The 8,643-nt window shown below is 43.0% G+C and overlaps 1 long non-coding RNA gene across 1 annotated transcript; it reads right to left on the bottom strand.

The window, feature by feature from the left end:
• Positions 229-8,616, bottom strand: LOC110255807. The gene is made up of 3 exons (XR_002336662.1): positions 8,356-8,616; positions 7,581-7,680; positions 229-5,028 (listed from the first exon to the last, which is right to left on the bottom strand). It is a non-coding gene; the product is annotated as an uncharacterized LOC110255807 (long non-coding RNA).

The following is an 8,643-nucleotide window of genomic DNA, read 5'->3' as shown; positions in this document are numbered from 1 at the left end:
GAAAACATTTGCATGGTTGATGTCAGAGAATGTTTTGTCCATGTTCTCTTCTAGGAGTTTTATGGTGTCTTGCCTTATGCTTATTTTTTCAAGCCATTTTGAGTTTATTTTTGTGCATGGTGTGAGGAATCCTGTTCTAGTTTCATTGATTTATATGCAGCTGTCCAGTTTTCCCAGCATCACTTGCTGAAGAGACTCTCTTTTTCCCATTTTATATTCTTGCCTCCTTTGTCAAAGATTAATTGGCTGTAGATGTCTGGGTTTATTTCCGGGTTCTCCATTCTGTTCCATTGGTCTGTATGTCTGTTTTTATACCAGTACCACACTGTATTGATTACTATAGCTTTGTCATATTGTCTGAAGTGTGGGAGAGTTATGCCTCCTGCTTGGTTTTTTTTTTCCCTTGGGATTGCTTTGGCAATTCTGGGTCTTTTATGGTTCCATATAAATTTTTGGATTATTTGTTCTAGTTCTGTGAAAAATGCCATGGATCATTTGATAGGAATCACATTAAATCCGTATATTGCTTTGGGTAGTATGGCTATTTTAATGATACTAATTCTTCCAAACCAGAAGCATGAGATACCATTCCATTTCTTTGAATCCTCTTTAATTTCCTGGATTAATGTTTTATAGTTCTCAGCATATAAATCTTTCACCTCCTTGGTCAGGTTTTTTCCTAATTAATTTTTGGGGTGAGATTTTAAAGGTATTGTTTTTTTATATTCCTTTTCTAATATTCCATTGTTAATATACAGAAATGCAAACAATTTCTGAATGTTAATTTGTATCCTGCTACTTTGCTGAATTAGGTCAAGTAGTTTTTGTGTGGCATCCTTAGGGTTTTCTATATATAGTGCTGTGTCATTTGCATTTAGTGACAATTTTACCTTTTCTCTTCTAATTTGGATGCCTTTTATTTCTTTCATTTGTCTGATTGCTGTGGCTAGGACTTCCAATACCATGTTGAATAAAAGTGGTGAGAGTGGGCATCCTTGTCTTGTTCCAGATTTTAGCAGGAAGACTTTCACCTTTTCTCCTTTGAGTATTATATTGGCTGTGGGTTTGTTGTAAATGGCTTTTATTATGTTAAGGTATGTTCTCTCTATACCCACTTTGGTAAGAGTTTTTATCATGAATGGATGTTGGATTTTGTCAAATGCTTTTTTCTGCATCTATTGAGATGATCATGTGGTTTTTGACTTTTGTTAATTCGGTGTATTACATTGATTGGTTTGCATATGTTGAGCCATCTTTGTGAACTTGGGATGAATCCCACTTGGTCGTGGTATATGATCTTTTTGATGCCTTGTTGGGTTTGGTTGGCTAAAATTTTGTTGAGAATTTTTGCATCTATATTCATCTAAGATATTGACCTATAATTTTCTTTTTTGCAAGTATCTTTGTTTAGTTTTGGTATTAGGATGATGATGGCTTCATAGAATGTCTTTGGGAGTGTTCCTTGTTCTTCAATCTTTTGGAAAATTTTAAGAAGAATGGGTATAAGTTCCTCTGTGTGTGTTTGGTAGAATTCGCCTCTGAAGCCATCTGTTCCTGGACTTTCGTTTGTAGGGAGTAGTGATTTTTTTGCATATTCAGTTTTTTGGCTGGTGATCAGTCCGTTCAAATTACGTTTCTTCTTGATTCAGTTTTGGTTGGCTGTATGTCTCTAGAAAGTTGTCCATTTTTTCTAGGTTTTCGGATTCATTGGCGTATCATTTTTCACAGTATTCGCTTATATTTTTTTGTATTTCGGCAGTATTCCAGAGCCTTTGGCAGTGGCCATGGTAGGGTGTGTGCATTCCCAGGGGACTGAAGGCAACAGGTGGAGCTCGGTTGCAGTGCCCTCCTTTGTGGCGACCACTGAGGTGACTGGGGCTGCTGCCTGTGCCTGTTCACGGTTCCCTTAATGGCGGCAGGCCATGTCTACCTCTGGAGTCCAAGATGGCTGCAGCGGTTTCCACCTGCTGCCCTAGCCTGTGCAAGAGGCACCCACACCTGTGAGTGCACAGAGAAAGGTGTTCCTGCCCCTCCTCCTCTCCCCCCTCTCGCCCCCCCAACAATGGTGCCTTGCTTCCCCTGGGGGCCCAGGCCTCCTCCCACACGCTCTCTGCTGTGGTGCTCCTGTTGCCCAGCTTCCTCAGGCCGTCTCCCCACAGCCAACCCTAGTTCTCTCCAGGGAACTGACCTGACGTCTCAGTGCCCAGCTCTTGTCTAAGGCTGTGGTGCCCTAGGCAGTGGCACTGATCATCTGTGAGGCTCTCTCTCTGCTTTGCCCTCCTCAGCCTGGCTGCTGCTCTTTTCTCCAGGGCTTCGTGGCTCCCCCTTCATCCCGCTGTTACCCTGTCAGTTAGGTGGCCTCCCACTGTGCATGTTCCTTTCCCCTTCATGGCTCCCTCTCCGGAGTTCTGCTCCCATCCTGATTCCTTTTTTTTCCTCTTCTCTCTTTTCTTCTTTTGTTCTACCCTGATATGTGGAGGGTTTCTTGCCCTTTCTGGAGGTCTCAGGTCTTCTGCCAGCATTCAGTAGAGGTTCTGTGCAAACTGTTCTACATATAAACGGGTTCTTTTGATGGTTTGCTGGAGAAGGTGGGCACCATGTCTTACTCCTCCGCCACCTTGAGCCCACCAAATTAATAAACTAACGAAGAAGACTCTAAGTTTTCAGGAATGTTCCATGGTCAATATCATTGCAAAAGTCAACAAGAAATGGAGTATTATTCTGTAGAAGATGCAGCAGTTCCTCTTTAAATAGTTACTCATTACTTATTTTGCTGTGGAACAAAGACATTGGGTGGAATTCCCATTACTAGAAACATGGTTAACCTTTTGCAGCAGATCAGCCATATTTAGCAGTTGCTGTTCCTGTTTTCAGCTAGTCCCACAGAATGAGTTAATAAAATGTCATTACTATTTGAACAGTATTGGACTTGGAGGCAAGAACAGCAGAGATGTACTGCTTTCATGTTATAAGTGAATGTGTATGTTTAAGGCTCTTAATTATGAAATCATTGGTAAAACTAATCAGGACTTAGACCAAAAGAGAACCAGAATATTATTGTTTTAGCACCTATGAGGAGTCACATAGAAAAAAAAAAAGCTAGAAATGAATAATGTTGTTACTATCAAATTAAAAATATTAACTGAAAAAAATTTTTAAATATATCAAAGTAGAAAGAAATCATTAAAGGACAACTGTGGTTAGATGGTAGTCACCAATTTTTAATTTTTATTATCTTCTTAGTTGTAATCATACTCTATATGTTTGTATCCTGTTTTATAATTTAATACTTAAATGAAAAATAGCCAACATTCTGGCTCTTCTCAACCTATTAAAGTTAAGTAATTCATAGCTTTAAAAATACATCTCGGAGTTCCTGTCGTGACGCAGGGGAAATGAATCCGACTTGGAACCATGAGGTTGCAGGTTCGATCCCTGGCCTTGCTCAGGTTAAGGATCCAGCGCTGTCGTGAGCTGTGGTGTAGGTCACAGACACAGCTCGGATCCCGCGTTGCTGTGGCTCTGGCGTGGGCCAGTGGCTACAGCTCCGATTAGACCCCTAGCCTGGGAACCTCCATATGCTGCGGGTGTGGCCCTAAAAGGACAAAAAGACAAAAAAATTTAAAAATACATCTCAAAACTACACTGTAGAAAATATTAAAAGCATATATACAAAAGCAAAGTATAACTAGAGAATAACTAGGACATAAAATTATTGAAATTTTCTGGTGTGTGGTGATTGCTTAGGCTGTCATGAAGCAAAATATGTAATTATCTGAGTGTTTTCACTTGAACATGGTATTCTATACAGGTAGATCAGTTGCAGAAGTTTATTTTGGAGCTTGAATTGTCTGGATTTTCTTACTACCTTGATTTTCTATAAATGTCTATAGTGTTTACAATGGTATACACACAAAACACACACAGAAATGTGTAAACACAGTGTCAAGCCCAAGATCAGCCCAAGACCACTGGCAACACCCCTGCAGTTGAACAAGGAGGCCTTGTCACTTGTTGCAGGCGGGAGAACACAGGCCATGAGAAATCAGGGTGTCCAGTAAGAGGGCGCTGGGAGGAAGCTTTGGAGGGCTGGGCTGTGGCTGGGTGACTTAAGGAGGGTCTAAGGAAGCAGAGATCCACTCGAGACTGGGTGCCGTGCTGTTAGAAAGTAGCACAAGACCAAAAAAAAAGTCGTGGCTCAGTGGGATCTAACCCAACTAGTATCTATGAGGACATGGGTTCGATCCCTGGCCTCGCTCAGTGGGTTAAGGATCTGGCATTGCAGTGAGCTGTGGTGTAGGTCACAGATGCAGCTTGGATCTGGTGCTGCTGTGGCTGTGGTGTAGGCAGGCAGCTGTAGCTCCAGTCTCACCCCAACCTGGAAACTTGCATATGCCACGGGTACGGCCCTAAAAAACGAAAAAAGAAAAAGAAAAAGAAAGAAAGTGGGGCAATTCCACGATGGGTGTCTCAATGAATCTCTTCTACAGGGAGGAGAAGCTAGGATGAGGGTAAAGCTGTAATTGGTAAAGAATTAGTGGTTGCTCATTTCAGCTAAGAGAGGGTATTCGGTATTTTGTGGGTGGCACAGTGACTCGCTTTTGTCTGTGTTTTCCCCACATCATGCAGTGGTCTTGCTCGGCTGGATTTTTGTCATGAGTCTCAGGGCAGCCTCGTCCGAAGCAGGTATTCTGGGAGATTGTCTACATCACTGGCAGAGTCACAAGCTCAGCCAGGAGCCCCCAGCCAGCTTCTGAATGCAGAGGCTGCTCCTCTTTCTTTCTCAGTAGCTTTAGGCATTCTTGTTCTCTAACTGGCAGAGCACATACTTTTATATGTGGGTGTATATACACTACCCCTTTTGCAACAAGGATAATCCTATTTTAGGTTGGGTTGGATAGGAGAATGAACGCAAAGGAAATAATAAGGACAGTTCAGGAGTGACCTCATGGCAGAGTCGATTAAGGATCCAGTATTGTCACTGCAGCAGCTCAGGTTGATGCTGTGGCACAGGTTCCATCTCTGTCCCTGGAATTTTCACATGCCGTGGGGACACAGCCAACAAGAAGGAAAAAGAAAGAACAGTTCAGTACACTCCCTGGTCGCCTTTCTAAACAGCTGGCTCTTTGGAGAGCTGATGCCTTTCTCCTCTGCCTCTTAAGCTTGAGTACCGTGTTGCCTTCTCTGTTACCCTGAGATGAGCAACAAGACACAAACAAGGCAACAATCCTTTCTTAGGATGAAAGCGATGATCAGCATGGGTTTTCACTCTTGTTTTGAAAGAAGCATTCTCAGAGTGTTTAATAATCTTTTAAGAGGAGTTCCCTGGTGGCCTTATCAGTTAAGGATCCTGCATTGTCACTGCTGTGGCTTGGGTTACTGCTGTGGTGTGGTGCGGGTTCCTTTCCTGGCCTGGGAACTTTTGTATGCCCCTCACACAGCTCCCCCCCAAAAAAAAATCTATAAGAGGAAAAAAAATTTTTTTTGATACCTTTAGTTCAAGTTCTCTCTGCTGTGCTCACTACTAAGCATTGACACCATTGGCCCCTGAACTGTTTCTCAAATTTTCCCTAGTTCTCTTTTTTTTTTCCACTAGAAAACAAATATTTCTAGCATTCAGAAGAGTTTCCATATTTCTGCGCTCAGAGGTATTAATGGGGCTATTCCCTTCTCGTTCTTTGGACAATGGTCTGCTTTCTCTTTGCGTGTTCGTGTAACCAGTATAAAAATTCATTTATGGAGTATTTTATGATATACTGGATGGATTTTTTGTTCTTGTTTATAAAACTTAGGCGTACCATAAGCCACAGGGACGGTTACCGTAACTACCTATCCATCTCCCCACTTATTCCAGAAATATTTGTGGTGCATATGCTATGTGCCCATGCCTTGGGGCTCTAGGAAAGAGGGTGGGGAGGTTGAGAGCTCAGGCTCTGGGTTGAATTCCTGCTCTGCCACTTGCTGGTTGTGTGTTGACTTCTCTAAACTATATTCTTCCTCTGTAAACTGCGGGGGTCATACTAATACTGCCTCCAAGGCTGCTGGGAGGACGGAAAGAGTCAGACTCACATGTTCAGCACAGTGCTCGCCACAGTTAGTACACAGTAAATGCCACTGCTATTTCGGAGGGATAAACTGACTTATTCGATACTGTCCTTCCTCAGGGAACTGACTGAAAATCAGGCTCACTCCCTAGTGAGATAACAGATTAGAGGCATCTCACTCATTCTTGTGGAGGCTGTTTGGAGGCAGGAAAAGGAGTGCTGATGAGAAGGTACTGTCTCCGTGCACCTGATGGAAGAGGAGGGGGTGTCTGGGCCAAGTGGAGGGTGAGAAAGAAGGTGGAGGAATGAGGCTCCTTGGAAGCAGCAAGGTCCCAATACTAGGAACACAGGGTCAAGTGCTGTGTGTGAGTGCTGTGTGTTCCTCGTGGCCTGACCATGGTCAGGGTGGGGAGGGAGGAGGTGGAAACTGCCTGGGTGGCAAGTGAGGACCAGATCTCAAGGGCCGTGTGCTACAGGCTTCGTACCCTGAACTTTACCCTGAAGACAACAGGAATCTGGAGCCAGTCTCCAGTCACCACTGGTCCCCCTTCCAAGAAGGTACTTAAATAATTTTTTGAAGTGGACAGAGGAAATTGCTTACAGATGTTTGTTGCACCACATTAAAAAAATTTATTTTTATCCTTGGACCTGTCAGAGGATAAATCATACTCTCATTCATAGGACATAGTGATAGTTGTCCACATGCACCCTGGCTCCTTTTTTTTTTTTTTTTTTTTTGTCTTTTTGAGGGCCTCACGGAGGCACATAGAGGTTCCCAAGCTAGGGGTCTAATTGGAGCTGTTGCCACTGGCCTACACCACAGCCACAGCAATGCCAGATCCGAGCCACATCTGTGACCTACACCACAGCTCATGGCAATGCAGGATCCTTAAGCCACTGAGCAAGGCCGGGGATTGAACCCGCAACCTCATGGTTCTTAGTTGGATTCGTTTCTGCTGCGCCACAACGGGAACTCCCTGGCTCTTTTGATTTGTCTTGCCTTCTCATTCTTTATCCGTCCCTTATCACATATCCCTTCCTTTTAAAGACACCTATTTCTTGTGTTTGATACATAGCCTAGATGTACATATATCCTTGTAAAAGATGTGATATTGTTTTTTGTGTAAATTTACCTATGTGGTTTTCTGCCATGAAATCTCTTCCTGCTTCTTTTTCCTCTTGTTATAAAACATCTATGTTGCTATGTGTAGCTTTAGTTCATTGTTTCTGACTGCTGCATAGTCCATGTAGAGTATACACTGCAGCATCTTTTAGAGTAACGGTTTGAAATAAACTTAGTATTGCACACGAGGGCATGGTCACGTAACCTTGGCACATGAGCAGTGTGAAACAGCACGTCTCCAGTCATAGTTCTGCATGACATGGGAAACTTGTTTACAGCAACGTTAAGGGAGAGAAGCAGGCAAAATTGTTTCTGCACTGTGAAAACAACCACATGAAAACACACATGAAAACAGCCGGTGGCTGGAAAAGATCAGAGAACGACAAAAACAGCTCTAGAGCAATAATACCGACCTGTTGCCTGCCCCGGGGCTGGCATCTGGGTCTCCCTCCTCAACGGTCCTCTCTGCCAGGTGTGGCCTGCAGTCAACTTACTTAGCTGCATTTCTCCCCCCTCATGGGAAATGGGATTGAAATTAAAAAAACCCTTCAGAAGGCTGAGATAGATCTAGTGCTGCTGAATTTAACTATCTTCAAGATTTAAACCAAAAAACCTAAGTGCATTAAAGTTATGTATACTCATAATGCATGCATATTCAGATATATATGTGTATGTAGGAGTATATATATGTCTATACGTGTATAGACATATATATACACATACATATATCTTTTGCATTTTAATTAACATTATAAAGGGAAATGTTTCTGTTTTTGAATATCTTTTGAAGAAAAATAAATATACCCCAAATACCATTTGTGCAAAAAAAGAAAAAAGAGAGACATGAACTTGTGAATGGCAAGATCCTGTTAGAATAGACAGACTTAACAGTAATTGCCCCTGGGGAAGAGGGCTGGAGATCTGGGTTATTAGCAGGGAGTCATACTTTTCTTTAAAGTATGAGACAGATGTTTATTACCACCTTTTCTAAAACCGTGTACAATTAAAATTTTATTTTAAAAGTTTAAATCTTCAAATTTCATGACTCTAACTTTTTAAATAACGCTTTTAAAATGTCTTGATTAACTCATTGCAAATTGTCTTTCAAAGCAAATGCATATTTTGAGCCTCAAATTGTGCACCTCTTCGTAGTGACAAGGACTAACCCCAAGTTGAGGACTGCTTTACCTGTGTCACGAAGCACACAGCACACTAGATTCGGGCATTACTTCCAACGCAGGATGCAAATAATAATCAAGGTACGATGACCAGAGTAGCATTAGGATTTGGACGTGGATTCGCTCCAGGCTTTCCCTTCTGCCAGGTGTGTGCGAGTCCACCAGCCTTGGGGTCCCCACTCCCCCACTGGGAAGACCCTGGGCCGCTGCAAGCAGAGACCCGGCGCCCCGGGCTGAAGCGATCCGCCCGCCGCCGCCGCCGCCGCCGCCGCCGCCGCCGCCCTGGGTCGCCGCCCAG

This window comes from Sus scrofa, chromosome 11, assembly GCF_000003025.6.
Source record: "Sus scrofa isolate TJ Tabasco breed Duroc chromosome 11, Sscrofa11.1, whole genome shotgun sequence".
Lineage (NCBI taxonomy): Eukaryota > Metazoa > Chordata > Mammalia > Artiodactyla > Suidae > Sus > Sus scrofa.
Note: the sequence above shows the minus strand (reverse complement) of the source record. Positions and strands in the feature narration are given on the sequence as shown.